This window comes from Pinus tabuliformis, chromosome 6 (assembly GCF_031772625.1).
Source record: "Pinus tabuliformis cultivar Carrire ecotype Pingquan chromosome 6, CPIR1, whole genome shotgun sequence".
NCBI classification, from domain to species: Eukaryota; Viridiplantae; Streptophyta; class Pinopsida; order Pinales; family Pinaceae; genus Pinus; species Pinus tabuliformis.
Window position 1 is genome coordinate 1,067,444,159 of NC_142292.1, and position 20,757 is coordinate 1,067,464,915.

Sequence of the window (20,757 nt, forward strand, 5' to 3'; positions counted from 1 at the left end):
GCTCTACATCGACTACTAGCAGTTGAACAAAGCATCAATAAAGAATAAATAGCCACTTCTAAGAATTGATGACTTATTCAATCAACTAAAAGGAGCTACTGTGTTATAAAAAATGGAATTAAGGTTTGGCTATCACCAAGTCAGGATCAAGGATGAAGACATTCTAAACAAGATATGGTCACTATGAATTCATGGTGGTTCGATTCGGTCTTACAAATGCACTGGCCATGTTTACGTGCTTAATGAACAATGTGCTCAGCCAATACCTGGACAATTTTGTTTGAGTATTTTTGGATGATATTATAGTCTACTCAAACATTAGAGAGGAGCACGAGGAGTACTTGAAGGCCATATTACAGTTATTGAGGGAACAAAAGTTATATGCTAATCTCAGTAAGTGTGAGTTCTTTAAGATTTAGGTTCAATGTTTTGGGCATGTTATCTTAGAAGAAGGTGTTGTTGAAAATTGGCAGCTCAGGGATGAATTTCCTTAAATAAAATTTGATTTCTGATAATTCTGGAATGACTTTTTAAAAATAGGTGGTCATGTTTAGTATCTCAAGTATGAATTTCCAAAAATAGTAAATCACCTTGTATCAATTGGTAATCAAGTACAGTTGATGGAAAATCACTCAACTTATCATTATCCTTACGATATTATGATATTATTATCAAAAACAAATTCAAGTCACTTTACCTTCATACTTTGAATCCTTCTCCTTAATGTCTCTCATGACTCTATGCTATACTCTCTCTTACTCTCTCATTAAAGACTTGGCATATTCCTCTTACAAACTCATTGAAGGCATGCCATAAAATATTCCTATTACACGCTCTTTAAAGCATATGCTACACACTCTCTTAAATGCATAAGTTACAAATGCATGAAGACCTCTCCTTAAATGGCATTTGTTACCCTCTTTCCTTAATGGCATGAGTTACACAGCCTAAAAGGGCATGAGTTACACTACTCAAGGCATGTGAGATTCCTCCATTGAAGGCATGCATTGCCTCTCTCCATATTGTCTTAAGTTACTCTTCCCTATTTGGTATACAAGTTACTCTAAGGAATACTCTTCCTTTATGGCATGAATTTGTTGCTCCTCCTATATATATGTGTGTCTCATATCTTCTCCTCTCACTACTTGTGCATTGTCAAAGAAGGATTCAAAATTAAATGAGATAGTTGGAGAGACTTGAAGAAGATTGTGAGGAAGAGAGACTTGGAGAGTAAGTGCAAAACTTGATGGTTGATTTAGTGTTTACATCAGCTGCTGCTATCAACAATCTTCATGCTACAACTTGTTCATATTTGGGTGAACTTACTCAATCTCTTGATCCCTCATTATACTTTGTATATCTACTGAACAATTGATATCTAATAGAAGAAGAATCGGGTTGGGTTTTCCCCTTGTGGGTTTTTCCCTGGTCATTGGACCTAAATTCTCTGTCTCATTCTATTCTTTGTTGTCTTCCATTGTGCATTTGGTTTATGTTATATCTACAATTTCTTAACTAATATTGCAACATAAAGAAGTTTTGTAATAAGTTATTGTTACAACATAAATCATCAGATTTTAACTTGGTATCAAAGCTTTGGTGAAGACAAGCCTAAGAAGATAAAGAGTTGTCACTTCTTATTTACTGCTGAAATAAGGAGTCCTTACTTGTTTCTCCTTCCTTGCTACCGAAATCTTATTCGTTGTTGAAATAAGGAGATTTTATTTGTTGTCCTATTTGTTGTTGAAATAAAGAAATCTTATTTTCCGTTGAAATAAATAAATAAATCTTATTTGTTGTCCTATTTGTTGCTGAAATTTGTTTGACTTGATCAAGATGTCTTCTTTTTACTTTAAGAATGAAGAGACACTGAATGATGCTTCAAATTTTAGTCCATAGAAGACAAGGTTAGATATTACTCTTGAGGAGCATGATGTACTGGAATATGTTGAAGGCAATGTAGCAGATCCACTAGAAAATTCGAATACGGCTATCAAGGCCAGATATAATAAAGAAGAATTCAAGGCTAAAAAGATTATCCTTGATTTTATTGGAGATCATCTCATCACCTATGTCTCCAACTTGAAGAAATCTAAGGAAATGTATGACAATTTGATTGGAATGTATCAAGTAAACAACTTGAGTCAAATATTTTCTTTGAAGAATCAACTCAAGGACATTAATATGAATAGAGGAGAGACCATTCAAGCATACTTCACAAGGATATCAAAAATCAAGGATCGACTGTCAAGAGTTGGTGAAATTGTATCTGATAATGATGTAGTGCTAATTACTCTTGGAGGTCTTTCTCCAACTTGGGAAACTTTTATTACTACCATCATCAACAATGACAAGTTTCCCACATTTGATGAGCTCCTGGGAAAGTACAGTCAAGAAGAGGCCAAAACAATTTCCAGAGGAAGAATTCCCAAGCATGAAGAGGGAGAACCTACTACCTTTGCTTTCGAAGACAAGAAGCAAAAAGGAAGAAGAGGTCATCACTTTTCAAGAAAACCTTCTCCCAGATCCAACAACTCCTATAAATGGAGTAGAGACTTATCAAAAGTTCAATGCTATAACTTCCATAAGCATGGGAATTATGCTCATGACTATCCAAAAAATAGAAGAGCACCAATATCCAATTACAACAATCGTAGGAATAACTTTAGATCTAATTATAGAAGAAGAGAAGCACCTGATTCTCGTAAAGGAAACTACCATTCTCCTTAAACTTCAAGGAACCCAAGGTATGATAATAATGCAGCTAAGTCACAATTAGAGTACTTTTTCATTTCTGCTCTTTCTAGTTCCTCTCCTGTAGATTCTTGTGAAAGCTGGTTGGTTGATAGTGGTGCTCCAAGACACTTTACTGGTTATAAATAAATTCTCTCTTATATGGTTGAGAGGGAGGAAAATTTGAAAATTATACTTGGAGATAACTCGACATATCCTATAAAGGGATTTGGTTCTATTTCTTTTCATTTGGATCAAGGTAAAACTATATTTCTTCAAGAAGTTTCGCATGTACCTGGTTTGAAAAATAATTTTGTATCTATATCTGCCTTAGAAGATAAAGGAATGGAAGTTGCTTTCATAAATGGAAAAATTTTCACATGACCAATGAGATCTAGCATGAGAGATGCCTTCACTCTGGGATCAAGATCTGAAGGTATTTATAAATTTAGTAAAAGACCAATCCATGCGCTGATTCATGACAACAATCATCAATGTGAACTTTGGCACCAAAGGTTTGCTCATTTTCACTATAAAGCAGTACCTCATGTAAGAAAGAAGGTTTATGGAATACCAGAGATTAGAGTGAATCATGATGGTGTTTTCCAAGGGTGCGCAAGTGGAAGGCATGTAAATGGACCATTCCCTTCAAGCAAAAGAAAAACCAGTCAGACACTTCATCTTATACATTCTGATTTATGTGGCCTATGCCTGTAACTTGTCTTGGTGGCTACTTGTATTATATAATTTTTTTGGATGACTTTTCTCGCAAAACATGGATTTCTTTTTGAAAATCAAAAGTCAAGCATTTAACACGTTCAAATACTTCAAAGCTCTAGTAGAAAACAAACTGGAAAACAGATCAAAATCTTTAGATGTCATAGTAGAGGCAAGTTCACTTCAAATGATTTCATTGACTTCTGCAAAGAAGTTGGAACTAGGAAAGATACCACCATACCATATAACCTAGAACAAAATGGTGTGGCCAAAAGAAAGAACAAAACTATCATGGAAGTGATCAAAACTATGTTGCATGATCAAAAGCTACCAAAGTTTTTATGGGGAGAAACTTCTAACATTGTTGTCTTTGTCCGAAATTGATCTCCACACTGAGCCTTAAACAATAAGAGTCCTAAAGAAGTCTTCAATGGTGAAAAGCCTAAAGTTGGGCACTTGAGCATATTTGGCTTCCCTGTTTACTTTCATGCGCCAAAGGAAAAGAGGAACAAGTTGGAAGCTTCAGGTAAGAAAGGTATGTTTGTCGATTATTGTGAAAATTCTAAAGCTTACAAAATATACGTGCCTGGTCAAAGCACTATAGATTTTAGCAGGTATGTAACATTTGATGAATATGTAGCTCCTAGAAAGGCAAGAGACACTCCTCCTCCTCTTGCTAATGTTGAAAGTTAGGATGATTCCTTGGGTGCTCAAGAAGATCCTAAGCCTAAACCCAATCTTGCTGATGAACCCATGGAGTCCATGGAACCCTTGGATCCTCCTCCATGTGACCCTCCTACTAGAAAGAGACAATTATGGCTTCATGAAACTCTAAAATATGCTGATAGACATGCTGGCCGTAGAGGAACCTTAAGGGAAAGCAAAAAAACCATGTCGGTTCTAGGGATACATTGTAGCCATGAGAAACATTATTTAGGCTGAACCATGAACTTTTCAAGAAGCAGTGCAAAAACAAGTATGGAAAGATGTAATGGTCGAAGAATATGAGTACATCATACATAATGATGTATGGGAAGTAGTTCCAACACCCCAAGGTAAATTTGTTGTGACTTCTAAATGGTTGTTCAAAATTAAACATGGTGCAAACGGAAGTATTGAGAAATATAAAACTAGATTTGTGGCTAGAGGTTTCTCTAGAAAGAGGGAATAGACTATGATGAAATTTTTGCACATGTTGCTCGATATACTACCATTTGATCTATTGTAGCTCTAGTTGGTAGCCATGGATGAAATCTTCACCAAATGGATGTGAAAATTGCTTTTCTGCATGGCTTTCTCAAGGAAGAAGTATTTGTGGAATAAGCACAAGGCTCTGAAGTACATGATAGGAAAAATCATATGTAGACTAAAGAAATCTCTCTATGGATTGAAGCAAGACTCAAGAGCCTGATATGCTCACATTAACTTCTTGATGAAGTTTGGTTTTACCAGAAGAAATGCTGATCCAAATCCATACTTCACAACAGTCCAAGGTATGCCTTTGATTTTGGTATTATATGTTGACGACTTATTCTTGATAGGTGGAGAGCCTCTTATCCTCTAATGTAAGAGGGAGTTAACTTCTAAATTTGAAATGAAATATATTCATTTGATGTACTACTTTCTGGGCCTAGAGGTATGATAGAGGCTTGGTGAGGTTTTCCTTTCTCAAGGAAAATATGTTGTCAAACTTCTGGAAAAATTTGGTAAGACAAAATGTAAGTCCATAAATACACCAATGGAAATGTATTTCAAAAGGTTATGTGGTGAAGTTGTAGGACCTGATTTCTCTAATCCTTCTAATTATTGACCACTGATTGGGTCACTGATGTTCTTAGTGAACACTAGACCAAACATATGTTTTTTGGTCAATACTCTGAGCCAATATATTACTAAGCTATCACATGCACATTGGATTGCTGCAAATCATGTGTTGAGATACTTGCATGGGACCATAAATCTTGGATTGAGATATACTGGCAGAGATGTGAGACTACATGGGTACTCTGACGCTGATTGGGTTAGTAACTATTCTAATATAAAGAGTAATCTAGATGTTTCTTAGCTTGGGAACTACCACGATATCTTGGATGAACAAAAAATAGAAGCCTGTAGCCCTTAGCACGACTGAAGCCAAGTACATTGCTACTAGCATAACTAGCTATGAGGCAGTAAAGCTAAAGAATATCTTTGGAGATTTGTTTGAGCATGTACTAGATATGACAATAAGAGTGGGATTCAACTTGTAACTTTTTTGCGTTCCATGACAAGTCCAAGAAAATTGAGATTAAATATCACTATATCCGGGATATGGTGCATAGAGGAGTAGTGAGGCTCCATCATATCGCAACTGATGATCAAATAGATGACATACTTACCAATCCTTTGCTGAAGGGGAATTTCTTGGTATTCAGAGAACAACTTGGACTGATGGATGTGACCCTTCTTGGTGGGGGAAGTCATGGATGATCGAGAACATTGAGCTATTCTCTTCCCTCTTGTTTGATCTCACAAGTTGGGAATGGAGCCATGAGAGCCCTTGGGGTTGAGGGAACTCTTGAATGTGGGATGTGCACGACCCTTGTAATTGTTGACAAGTGGTAATCCCCCCTACCATCACGTCTGAGACTTTCCATGAGTGTACCCCAGTATGCATCCTACCCACAAAATGGGCTTATTGGGATTATCAAACATCTGGACAATAGGTGTAGCTTGGTTGTGTGCGATCCTTGTCATGTGTTGACAAGTGGTAATTCCAAACTTAGAGATGAGGCTTTGTTGTGCGAGATCCTTGTCATGTGTTGAGAAGTTGTAATACCCTCAAAGTCTAAGGATGTAGGTGTTCTACCACTTGAATTTTATAGTAAATCTTGGTTGAGCATGATGCCTGTCATGTGTTTACAAGTGGTAATCCCCCCAAGCAGAGGTGATAATTGGTTGTGCGTGATCCATGTCATGTGTTGACAAGTGGTAATACCCCCAAGTAGAGGTGAGACTTGGTTGTGCACGATCCTTGTCATGTGTTGACAAGTGATAATCTCCCCATGCCTGTGTCAAGATAGGAAGATCAATGGATATAAGGTGATAGATGAATATTCCATATGATGATTCTTCTTCATTAGATTGAGACATCATTGTTTTAGTGCAAAGATCAAATATTTTTTATGCAGAAATAAATTCCTCTCTAGCTAAAAGGGAGTATTGAAAATTGACAACTTAGAGATGAATTTACTTAAATGAAATTTCATTTCTGACAATTCTAGAGTGAATTTCTAAAAATAGAAAGTTAAGTCTAGCATCTCAAGTATGACTTTCCAAAAATAGTAAACCACTTTGTATCAATTGGTAATCATGTATAGTTGATGGAAAATCACTCCACTTATCATTAATCAATCATAATAGTTCAATTTGACTTAATTATCAATGTTATCATTACTATTACCGTTATCCTTATGATAATATGACGTTATTATCAAAAACAAATTCAAGCCACCTTACCTTCATACTTCACACCCCTTTCTCCTTATCGTCTCTCGTGACTCTACATTATAGTCTCCTTTACTCTCTCATTAAAGACTTGGCATATTCCTCTTACACACTCATTGAAGGCATGTCATAAAATATTCCTCTTACACACTCTTTAAAGCATATGTTACACTCTCTCTTAAATGCATAAGTTACAAAGACGTGTACCTCTCCTTCAATGGCATTTGTTACCATCTCTCCTTAATGGCATGAGTTACACTTCCTAAAAGGGCATGAGTTGCACTCCTCAAGGCATGCGAGATTCTTTCATTGAAGGTATGCGTTGCCTCTCTCCATAACGACTTAAGTTACTCTTCCCTATTTGGAATACAAGTTACTCTAAGGCATGCTCCTCCTTTATGGCATGAATTCATTGCTCCTCCTATATATGTGTCTCATATATTCTCTCCTCACTACTTGTTCATTGTGAAAGAAGGATTCAAAATTGAGAGAGAGTTGGAGAGACTTGAAGAAGATTTTGAGGAAGAGAGCCTTGGAGAGTAAGAAAGGCTTGAAGGTTGATTCAGTGCTTGCATCAAATTCTGCTATCAATGATCTTCATGCTACAACTTATTCATATTTCAGTAAACTTACTCTTTCTCTTGACCTCTCATTTTACTTTGTATCTCTGTTGAACAATTGATATTTTATAGAAGAAGAATTTGGTTGGATTTTTCCCTGGTCATTGGACCTAAATTCTTTGTGCCTCATTTTGTTCTTGGTTGTCTTCCATTGTGCATTTGGTTTATGTTCTATCTACAATTGCTTAACTAATGTTGCAACATAGAGAAGTTTTGTAATAAGTGATTGTTACAACATAGAACATTAGATTTTAATAGGTGTGGCTGTGGACCTTGAGAAAATCAAGGCCATCATGGATTGACCCACTCCCAGAAATGTCACAGAAGTCAGATCATCTATGGGGTTGGAAGGATATTATTAGGGGTTCATCCAAGACATTTTGAATATTGGATATCCAATCACATCTTCGCAGAGGAAAGGGCTAAAGTTTTAGTGGACATCAGATTGCACAACCAACTTTGAGCAACTCAAGTATCTTCTCTCGCTTGCGCCCATCCTAAGAATTACCAATCTAGAGAAATACTTCCTAGTTTGCACGGATTCTTGTAAAGAAGGATTAGGCAGAGTACTAGTGAAGGAGGGACATGTAATTTTCTATTAATCAAGGAAGTTAAATGATCATGGAAGAAATTATGTCACCCATGACTTAAAGCTCACAACAATCATTCATGCATTAAAATGTGGAGACATTACTTGATTGGGAGGAAGTTTGTGTTGATATTAGACCACGTGGGACTGAAATATTTGTTTGACTAGCCCAAATTGAATGCAATACAAGCCATACCGTTATCCCTCATAAGTGAATTTGAATTCAAGATCAAGTGCATTAAGGTTAAGGAGAAGAGGGTGGATGATATGCTTAGAAAAAGTCTGCAAGTAAACCACTTGGAAACTATAAGTTCTTTTGATTCTAACATCAAAGAAAAGATCAAGGAAGAATTGGTCCATGATGAACATTTCCAATGTGTGGGATTTTTTACAAAAAGAGCATGAAGGACCTTTGACTAAGAACTACACACTCAGAACTGATGGGATGCTAAAGTTCAAAGATTGATGGTATGTACCCTACGTGGACGACTTGAAGAAGCTCATTCTGGATGAGTTTCATAAAAGAACTTATTCATGTCATATTGGATATCAGAAAATGATTATCGCTATCACGAAGATGTATTATTGGTCGCGTATGAAAAATAAGTCATGGAGTACATTGCCAAGTGTTTGGAGTGTCAACAAGTTAAGGTGGAATGTAGGCATCTAACTAGACTACTACAACGAATTTGAATTCTAGAGTGGAAGTAGGAATTCATATCGATGGAATTAAAATCACAAGACTGCCAAAGACACCAATACAACATGATTCCATCATGGTGGTGGTGGGCAAGCTGAGAAAGGTAGGTCACTTCATACCTATTAAGTCCACAAGGCCATTGATATTGCACAGATACTCATGAAGGAAATATTAAGGCTGCATGACATGCCCCAGAAGATAATCTCAGACTGGGATGCCAAATTTACATCGAACTTTTGGAAAACACTACTCACTGGATTTGGGATTTAGTTCACATTTAGTACAACATGTCATCCTCAGATAGATGGGAGAAATGAGAGAGTGAACCGGGTGTTGGAGGACATGCTCGAATGTACGTTATGCACTAGCCAAAGAAGTGGGAAGAATTTCTTTGCATATAACAATGGCTATTAGGAATCACTAAAAACAAGCCCCTTTGAATCTTTGTATGGAAAAAAGTTTAATACACCCATTAGCTGGGATGACCCAATAAATATGGCAACTCTCAAACTTGATATGTTAAAGGAGATGAAGTAGGAGGTTATTAGTATCAGGAAAGATTTGAACTTAGGTCAAGTAAGATAGAATAGCTACACAGATCAACAAATAATGCACAGAGAGCTTCAAGTGGGGGATTATGTGTAACTTTGAATTAAAGCGAGGAAGAGCTCACTAAAAGTGGGGCCCTGTGCTACATTGGCATCTAGGTTTTGCATACCATTCATATTTTTGAGTGAGTAGGACCAATTGTTTATAGAGTAGCCTTGCCTCCCACCATAAGGGAACATGATGTATTCTACATATTCTTATTGAAAAAGTACATGCACAATTCCAATCATGGATCAATTGGTATGTGATACATGTGGAGACGAGGGAGACTTCCAACTTGAAGCTATGTGTATCTTGGACCAAAGATATATTATGCTCCGTAGCTGGGTAATAGAGAAAGTCAAGGTGCAATGAAGCACTTTGGACCCGATGAGACAATCTAGGAGCATGCAGATCAGATGAAAGCATTGTACCTTTTTTGTTTAATATGTAATGGATGTAAAATAATTGTTTTTATAAAGCTCAAATGTTTTGTTTCCCCTTTTGGTTTTGTAAGAACACCGAGCACAATTTTCCTTTAAGATGGTGGGGTTTGTGACATCACTGTGACATTTATGGCCTTTAAAAACGTTTTGTCTAATTGAGCATCTTTGTGCGATATCTGATTGCTGGCATAAAAACTATGTTTTAATATAATGAAAACCATTACTAGTAAAATTCATTCTTATTTCAATCATGGTGCAAAATTGTATGTATACTTTATTTAATATTTGCTTTAACACTCTATTTAATGCCAAAAATAGGCATATATTCATGCTTGAAATAATTTAACTGTAGATTAGTGTTTTAATTAAATATAATTAATTAAATTTTAATGTTATAATTAATAATTATAATATTAATAATTATATATTTATTTGATTATTAAAATATGAAGAGAAGGGATACAAGTCAAAGCCCAAGGGGATGGGGCTGACGCCAAGTGACATAACCATCCAATCTAATTTAATTCAAACCCCCCCAGGCTGAAAGAGCCACTCAAATATGTCCTAAGCATTAATGCAAAGGCAGTGCCATTCCAAATTGGTGCCCTTCTTGTGAATTAAAAGAGTGTTGTGTTCAGGAAGGCAACGCGGGGTAGATTTTTTCCTCACAGCCACACTTGGGAGCAAATTAGACAGATATAAATGCATGAGCTATTAAAATAGTGGGTTTGATTTGGAGGATTGAAAATGAATTCTTAAAGAAAAATCTAGGGTAGTGAACAATTCACAAGGAGCATCCACCACACTGGACTGTTGCTGCACATTTATCAATTTTTATCTAGTATCACCAAGCTTGAGTGTGTAGTGAGGTCGAATTATTGCACTGTGTGGTTGCTGAGGGTTGAAAAATCACTTGTGCTTTCTATGGTTGATAAACCATCATGCTTGTCTCCAGCTGAAAAACCACCTAGTACAATGGGTCACTGGTGCTTGTTGGGACTGATAAATCATTGGTGCTTATTACAACTGATAAACCACTGTGTTTGTTTGGGCTAATAGATCACCTACAAATGACAACACTCCTACAACTCAATGGGTGGGTGAATTTCCAGGAATTTCATAACTCTCAAACTCTAGAACTTGTAAGGGGGTGGTAAGTTGCAAGGGGGTGGTAAGTTGCAAAATAGAATATCATGATTGCCTACGATTGAGAGGATAGCTTCAGACCCTTCCTCTGTTGCTAATGAAATTCAATTTGACTAGATAAATCACTTAGCCTAGATACTATTTAGGAACATTGAATGCTTATATAAATTCTGTTGTATAAAATATGTTGAATGTCTAAATTGAAAATTGATGTAGTAATAGTGCTCATATTGATTTCCCAATACTACATGCATATGCTAATCACAAAAAAAATTACTAAGTCGTGCCTGCTTTGTTTTAGTCTGAATGCATGATGCAAATCTTTGTTTTATTATTTTACGTATGAAATGTATGACATCTTAGTTATGATGTGGTTATGTTACATCTCAGTTCTAACAATGAAGCTTGGTAAATGCCAATGCGAAGGCCATCTTACATTACCCCATCCCACATTTGACTAGAATATATATATTTATAATTATGTACATAAAATTTGGGCATAATGAACATTGGCTAGAAGCCATGCCTTTATTTTCGCTATTGCTAATGTTGGTCCATCAATACCAAACCCATTTAAATAATACCAAGATATAAGGACGACTGGTTAGAACTCTCCTCTTGTATGCTGCAACTTTTCAACTGTTCAGAACAACAAGCATGCTTGCAGAAGAACAACTAGAGCGCTCCCAACTTCTATACTATCTCTTTGTTGCAATTGTCTCAATTATAGCCAGCTATGTCACACTGGTCCATGGGTTGAATTGCTCTCTTTAATATCTATAGGCTTTGCTGGGGTTTATTGGCATATAGACACTCCGTTTTGGGTTTTTTTACCATTCTCTTTCTGTGCATCTCTGTTTAGGCATATACTTCTATGGTCTTACAGGAGAATTAGCATGATAATTCTTAAACTTGTGCTGTCGGAATTCTGTCACATTCTATTGATATTTTCTCTCGCTATTTACATCCTAAATTGCATATTCACTATCCACTTTCAACCTCCTTTCTTTCGACCATATGCCTCTGGTTTTGACCCTATTTGGGAGTTTTTAGCTGCAAGTTCTTATGGGTTGTGTTCCTTCTTGAATTTAAACACTTTCATCCTGCATTGGCACCAATGGACCACCTCCATCATTATTTCTAGTCCCTGTAAAAATTTTGGTTTTCGCATTTGTAACTTTTGGATGACATGCGTTGGGTGTTACTGTGAGGGAACATAGGTCTTTCCATTTACTATTTTTTCTTTCCATCTCTCTCACTTGCCTATGGTTTCGTCGTCCCATTGGTGTTGGGCTCTCCCTAGTTAATTTTTGGTTGTTTTGGTTTTTACTTTTATCGACATCTGTCTTAATTCACGGTGCTGAGGGGACTGTGGGCTCTCCATTTACTGTTTTTACCTGGCTTCCTCTATGGTATTACTAGTTTCGACAGGCCATCAGCGCTGGGCTCCCACTGGTTATTTTCTGAATGCTGGAACTCTGCTTTTTCTAGCGGTCATCAAAATTCTCAGCGGGTTGGTGGCATGTACCACCTTACAACACATCATATTTATGGCCACACGTCATCCGGACACCTTCCCATGTGATCTCATGCCTGCTTATCACTTCAAATCTAGCAGATTATACCTTGTGTCAGTATCCTTCGCATTTTACCATTTTGGATGATCTTCTGACGGGGTCCTGATCCTTCGCGGACTAGATGATTTAATCCCCACACTATCTCTCTCCTTCGTAAATGATGCTTTCCTGATCCCAAGGTACAGAGTGTTTAAATCAGGACATTCTTCCCTGATTTTCCCATCTACTTTCGTGCACTTCTCATTTACTCTGTCAGAGGGGCCTACAAGTACTATCAATGTACATTCCCTTAACAACTTGGATTATGGAAGGTCTGGCATCTGACATGTCTACCAACGAGGCTCTCATCTGAGCCACCTTGGATGCTGAGTCTCTTCGAATAAGCACATTTAGCCTCGAATGTCCTAGTGGCCCACACTCCCTCGATGCATGGCACACTATCCTAGGGGATGACCGGGTGCCAGATGGTTCTCATGCACTTACTATTCCTCAGGGTGGCGCGCATGCAATTCATGGGCGATGTTCCAAGCATCGATATATCAAAACAATCACTTCTCCTCTAGCACTGGCCTTGGATAATGTTGCTCTGTTTGATCGTATTACCAACTTCTAGAAATAAGATCTCATCAGGAGGTGGTACTTTTCTGAAATGGGTGACTCTAAGATGCATGCCTGTCACAGTAATTTGTCACCATTGGTCACCGTCCCTGTTACCCCTTTCCCGTACTTTGGAGGACTCATTCCGGGACCTGTGAGCAGTGACATAACTTAAAAACACTTGCATTATGTTCCCCTGAGTATGGACTTCATGTGCCCTGAAGACACCTCCTGCAAAATATCCCTGAAAAGTGCCCTTTTTCCATTAGCGTGGTCCACAATGTACTACCCGCGCCAATGAATGAGATCCTCAAAAGAAGGTGCGACCATTGGCGCTCTGTCTTAGAGTAACACCCGCGCCAACCAAGTTTGGAAAAGATTTTTAACAAACGCGCGCCCAGATGTTTTTTCCCTTCAAGTCATGAAGTCTTTTGAGGATAAAGCTCATCTTCTAGATGTCGAGAGCCATCATCTATCCCTTACATCTATCCATAGCAGCTTTTTGGAGATAATGCCAATCCATAATGGGTGTCTTGATTCATTGTATTTTCTTCCCCTTCTCCATCTATAAAAGTCTGTCCTCATGCATTTGACAAGCTAGTTTTTGAGTAGTAGTGATAATGCTTGTCTTGAGTGATAGTAAGAGTCTTGGAGCATAGGGAGGTTATGCTGCCGGAAGTCTGAGAGAGAAAGGTCTATTGCAAGACATATATAGCTGCTCGCCCAGCCAGAGGAGAGATTCAACGTCAGAACTTTGGTTGTATCTTTCTCTGTTGACTATTCATTAATGAACGACTATCATTATGGTTCTGATCTTATTGTTCGCTATGATAATGTTTGATCTATATCCTTTCTGACTGATATATAGTTGTATTTAGTGGATTTTATGCTTGTATTCGCTTTGTTCTTTGCATGTGCAGGTATCCATTCGCGGAGATCGTGAGGATCGTGACCTGCCGGAGCAAGGGAACGAGAGTATCAACTCTTCTACGACACTAGCGTTGGACTCCAAGTTGGTTCTCATAATCCACTTTCAGTTTGCAACTAGGAACTTGCATGGTAGCATTAATTGATTGTTGCTAGACCCATTTTGGGCTAGTGGGATCGCCTCTGTCCGCAGAGGGGATTTACCTCTCCAACAATTTGGCGACTCCACTGGGGAGAAGCTATTTGTTGTTTGATTCATAAACCTTGGACGGAGCCTGAAGAACGGCCAGGCAGCCTTCGAAACGCTATTGATTTGCATTAGCGAAGTAGATCAACGCCACTTTAGTCAATCTCTGGTTTGGTTTACGAACCAAACAGCTTAGAGTTTGTCTTGTGTTTTGGTTTTCTCTTGCTTGCTTGCGTAAATAAGCTTTCTGGGTTGGTTTTCAAGTTGTTTCTTCCTGTTTGATCTGCCTGAATACTGTCGACCAGACCTTGGATTGCTTGTTTTATTTTTTAGACCAGCAAACTTTATTAGCGCATTTTTCTGTCTGACAGTTGCGCCAGTTCGCGCATGTTGCACAAGAGAAACTCGCGCTAATTCCTTAATAGCGCTAGTTACAGGCTGACAGTCGCGCCAGTCCTGTGAACTTTGCCAGTGTTTGTTGGAAGCTTTTTCAACTCAGATTTCTGTCTTTTTACATCCTTTTCAGTTACTGGAGTGTGTCAGAACTCTGTTTGACTGGTTTTTTACCTTTATCCTTCGGGTGTTTGCCTATTTCCATCGATATTATATCCCAGCCCTAGAGCATCTAGTGGCTTTGTATATCGAGCCTTCCGAGGGAGTTTTTGGTTCTTTGATTGTCCAGTCAATTTTTTGGTTGTTTTCCGCACTTGTCTAGTGGTTGTTAAAGCTTATTATTCTGTGCTTCGAGCAATTCACCTCTATCTCGTTTGCGTTTTGCTTGACTTCGTTTGACCTTAGATCACATGGTTCATTGAGGTCTTTGTGATTCTCCTTGTTTTGACAGTTTGTCTTGGTGTTTCAGACTTGGTTCTATTTGCATTGAGTGAAATTTGCTTGTTTACACTTGTTAATATCTCTCGAGATTTGTTTAAGTGCATTATGCCATTTTAAAAAGAAAAAAAACAAATGATCTTTTGCATTATATTAGTTAAAATTTATTGTTATTGGCAATCAGTCACTTTTAAAAGAGAAAAGAAAAAAAGTTTCATTTATTGCTATTAGCTGCATTAGGATCTTTGTTGATTGTTTGGTGATCATTTTGTTTGTTTGAAAATCTCAACTCTTCTGTAGTTAGCATTCATTGAACGGAATGATATATTTTGGCATATAGTTTGCATTTAGGAAATTCTGAGAGATCACATACGGCAGGACCTAAAAACTGAAACCTAATTGAAGATCAACTGTAAAATAAACCGAATGAATCTAACAACGCATTGGAACCTAACGCATACATTCTGGAGGTCTAGGCTAGAGACGTGTTCCGGCGTCGTTAAACCTAGTCACTGTTGTTTCACATCACGGTTGGGTGATTCCTCCTTTTGTGACTCGATAGTGGTCTAGCACGGACTTGAGCTCCCACGTACCGTCGCGTATATAGGGGAGACCCCACTAGGTTATCATCCTTTATCCACAGGAAGCCGTGTCTGGCGCCTTACAAGCCGTAATGCACTGAACACAACATTCGGGAAGATTGACTGCCGTACGGGAAGTCCTTGGTTTTCATCTGATTGCCAAGGTGTATAAGCAGTTTTACGGATTGTTTGATAAACCCTTTGCCTAGAGTCTCCAGAGTAGTCACTTTTGATCCTTTTCGGACTCCTTAAAAGAAAAGGTGCCAGTGAGCGTCTTGTCACTTCGTGCTCATTAAACATTCGAAGGAGACTAGAGTCACCTTTTTGTCCTTTTCTCGACTCTTAAAACATGAAAAGGTCAAGTTGTGTCTTTGCGTCTTAAAATTTATTCGGCCACGATACACATTTACCTGGTTAGATTTTGTTTGCGTTAGTTTGAGTAGGGTTTAGTCTCGTTAGATTCCCTAGGATTTTGTGAAGTTTCATCCTGGCGGAATTACCAATTTCGTCTTCCGAGATACCGGTTGTGAGTGCAACTCTTTCTGTTGTTCCGAGTATACAACCGATTAGTTCTCGTGCTCCAGGCGACGAGACTTACGAGTTTCATTGGAACCCTGTTTGGGAACCTTCTGAGGACGGTATCCCTTTTTGGGAATACACTTCTCCTCGTGTTCCAGCCCCACCAGTTTCTTCCGACATGGAGGACGTATCCCCTACTTCGACTGACGAATCCGTTGCGACGAGCGGTGAAATTCCCACCGCAATGGAATCTATACTTGCTAGTAGCACTCCTACTACTGGGAGCCTACCTCCAGGCTATAAATCATTAAGGGATGCTATGCCCTTTGGAACTCCTTTCACGGGTTCTATTTGGTCACAACTCGCTTTTCCCACCACAGAGCCTTTTACTCCACAAAGTCGCAGTACGTCTGTCACCTCAACCACAACCGCTCCAACGGTATGTGTAGCTTCTTCGACTCCTATTTTTAGTCGTCCTTCGGCTTCTTTATTCGGAGTCTTCGATCCTACATCAAACGTCCCACCAGAGGGGCCATACGATCGATATTTGCCGTCTCAACTGATTGTTGAGATTTCAGTTCCGTTGTCAATTGATTGGGGCTCCACCTCTTTTCATGGTGGCCAAGTATCGTCTGCACAATCCCCAAGACCACCTCATCAAGACCAACAAGGGAAATCCTTCCAGGGAAACCCTTTTGCCGCTGGTGGTCTGTTTTTCCCCTCTTTTGTTCAACCTTCTGGTAACCCAGGTCAATCTTCTGTTCAACAAGCCCAACCTGGTATCCAGCAAGGTTATCCTACTGGACAAATTGGTCAATCATATGTTAACCCAAACCAATCCAATGTCCAGTATGGCCCAATATCTAAACAAGCTGCTCAACCACATGGTCAGCCTACCGTCCAGTATAGTCAACCTTCTGGGCAAGTCGGTCAACCTCAAATCCAATCAGGCCAACCAACTGCCCAGCCCACTCAGCCATCTGGTCCTTTAGGACAACCTTCACCTGTGCAACAACAACTCCACTCCCAACAGGTACAACCTTCTGGGCAAGGAGGCCAACCTCAATATCAACAAGGTCATCCTTCTGGCCAGATAGCCCAACCTTCAGGACATCCTTCTGGCACTGCTCAATCCAGTTTTTTGCCCCAGGCTGGACCCCAGACCCCATCCAGTCTTCAAATGCAAGTTGGAGTTCAATCCCAACCAGTCTATCAAACTCCACCTATTTCTCAAACTCAGTTTGGAGTCCAGCCACCGTATGGTTACCAGAAACCTCAAGGGCAACCTTTGTTTGCCCCATATCAAAATTACCAACAACCGCAGGTGAATCCTTATCAAAATTATCCACAACCATATGGTGCTCCTGCAGGACCGTTTGGTAATCCATGGAACGTTGGGGGGCAGAACCCAAATCCCTACGGACAAAACCCTATGGGGCCAAATCCGTCCGGACCAAGCCCTTGGGGGCAACCGCCAGTTGGTTGGAACCCTGGTGTTCCATCCCACCAACAGCCCCAGATGTCCTTCAATCCTCAATTACCTTTCTTAGCAACTTTAGAATTACCGGATGTGTCCAAATTAACCAATGATCCTATTCTCCATAATCCATATTGGCCTCCGGTTCCAACGAAAATTCCCGGTGACTATCCAAAATACGATGGTAAAGCTAATGAAGATCCACAAGCTCATGTTATGACTTATCACCTATGGTGTTCATCCAATTCATGGCTTGATGATTCAATTCGGCTTTGCCTTTTTCAAAGGACTCTCACTGGCTCTGCAGCTAAGTGGTATATTGAGCTCAATCGCGGATCCTTTCAGGATTTCAACTCGTTGGCTATGGCATTTCTCACTCATTTTCAGTTGCCCATTCGATATGAAACGGGTACACACCTCCTGACATCCTTAAGACAGACAACGGCTACGCATATCTCTGATCATATCCATGAATGGAGATGGCATAGACGTATGATCAAATTTTGGATTCCCGACCAAGTTCTTACCGATTGGTTTACGACTTCGTTCGTTCCTCCAATGGCTCGGGACATTGCCATGGGGGCGTGTGTCACTAAAGAGCAAGCTATCGCACGTGCTCAGTACCTTGACTTGGTGTATTCTCAGTCAAGTACATTGTATGATTATCTGCCTGACGCCCCGAGACCAGGAACATCCAAAGCCCCGCCAACGCCAACTGTTGACGGTATTATTGGTTCTGTTAATTTGTCCTCAAAGAAAAATCCCACGAACCCTGGGAAGCAAAAATCAAATGCTTCGAATGAACCCACTTCTCAGGTAACACCCACTTCGAATATTACTTCCGAGGTCAATGCCGTCCAGTCCACCACTGCAGACAAAGCCTCGAAAGGAAAGAAGAAAGGGAAAGCGAAGAATAAGCCAGATCAACCTAAACAGGACTCCCCTAAACCTCCGCCCAAGGAAGGTGCCAAGCGCAAACCCAAGTATCCTTGTCTTATCTGTGATGAGGATCACTATACCAAAGATTGCCCTAGACAATCCGAAGTTAGTCGTTTGTTGAAAGGCACTCCCGAGACTCCTGCGGTGCTCAAAGAACCCTTTCCCTCACAACAAACTCAAAAAACTCAAATGGTGGCTGACCCCTCTCAACCTCCCTCTTCCTTCGGTTCTCAAGTGTTTATGGCTGGAACGATACCTGTCAATATCAGTACTCGAACGAAAGATTATCCGTCATCTGCCGGGAAAGAGCCTGAGGTCCCCTCCAGTGCTCCTCCGTTCAGTTCAGGCCCACTCCAAAATCGAGAGACCTAGTACTGAGACGCCTCTTCGACCCCCTCCAAAAGGAGTACTCGGGAAATCTTCTTACAACCCAAATGCCCGTGTTGCACAGCACTACAATATTGTTGAGGACTTAGCTCAGACTCCATCGGCTATGTCCGCTTTAGAAGTTCTCCAGAGCTGCCCTTCTCAGAGGAAGTCCTTGCTATCCGCTATCGGTGGCATAGACCCGGCCGACTCAGATTTAATTACTTTTGACTTAGAACGCCATACACAGAGACTGCCTCCCCAAATCGCATTCCTTATACAGGTTATTATTGATTCCAAAACGATTCATCGTACAGTCATTGATGAAGGTGCTTCTACTTGCATCATGTCTGTTGCCTGTTGGAAAGCTATTGGATCTCCGACGCTGAGCCAGTCTCCCACGACCTTGGAAGCTTTTGATGGAAGAGCATCCCATCCTTATGGTATACTCCAACGTTTGCCCATCTCTTTGGAAGGGAAGACGGTCGAAATGGAAGTTGAAGTTGTTGATGCTACTCTTACCTACAACCTCCTTCTCGGACGTAGCTGGATCTACGCGATGAAAGCTGTAGCTTCATCTTTGTTTCGTATCATCCGTTTCCCTCATCAAGGGAAGATTGTTACCGTAGACCAGCTATCCTTCTTCACTTCCTCTTCTGAAGGCAACATCCCTTTTGTGGACCATATCTCGAAATTATCTGAGAGTCTGGGAGCCGGACTTTTCAAAGATCCCACCCTTATGGGTGTTTTTCCGCTCCCACCTCCTAACGTCGCTTCCGTCAATATGATTACTACTTGTTCTGATCCGTGGATCCTCCCTCCCACCGACCAAGTAGATTCTTGGGGCGACCAGATGCCGTTGAGTCCTGCCGAACTATTGGGTCCCTATAATACTAGTGATTACCCCATTACTATTGTAGTTATACCCCTTATTTATATTGTTGTGCCCCTATTACCCCCATATTATTATTTCTGTGCCCCATAGAATCCCTCTATTGTTATTTTTGTGGCTTTATATTATTATTGTTAGGTCGGCTGGATTATATTGTGACTCCTTAGACTCCTATATATAGAAAGGAGGTTTTGTCATTTGTATCATCCAAGAATTGTTCATTTATGTAATGTAAAGGAGGTTTCCCCCTCGAAGAGGCTGAATTCTAAGGCGTGGATCTCTCTTTTCTATCTTTTTGTGAGCCGGTTTCATAACATTTGGTATCAGAGCTTTGGATTCTAGGGTTTCGCTGCTCCAAACAGGTCATCGTGGAGTTTTCACTATAAATTTTTTTCTGTGACGTTTCAGAAGTCGCAAAAAAAATCCATTTGAGAAGAATTGGTGCTGAACCTTGGGTCCGAATTTCAGAGCTTTTCGCGTGATATTTTTGGAGATATGATCTGAGGAAGTTGGTCTTTTTGCAGACTCCTGAATTACATTCAAAACAGGTGACCTGGGGAAAATCGTCATAAATTTCTCTCTGAGGATCGGATTGAAATTTCGTAAAAAGGTATAGAAAGAGGACGGACTGTAGTTTCTTGTGGGTGTTTTTTAGATCCAAAGGTCGAAATAGTGACTCGCGGCACGTCATACAAGTTAGCTCTACTGAACTAGTCTATAATCAAGTCACTGTGGGAGATTTCGCATAACTCTTCCTTGGAGAATCCAATTTGGGTCAGACTTGTGGCATTGGAAAGAGGACACAGAGAGCTACTACAGGTCACAAGTTCAAAACTAGA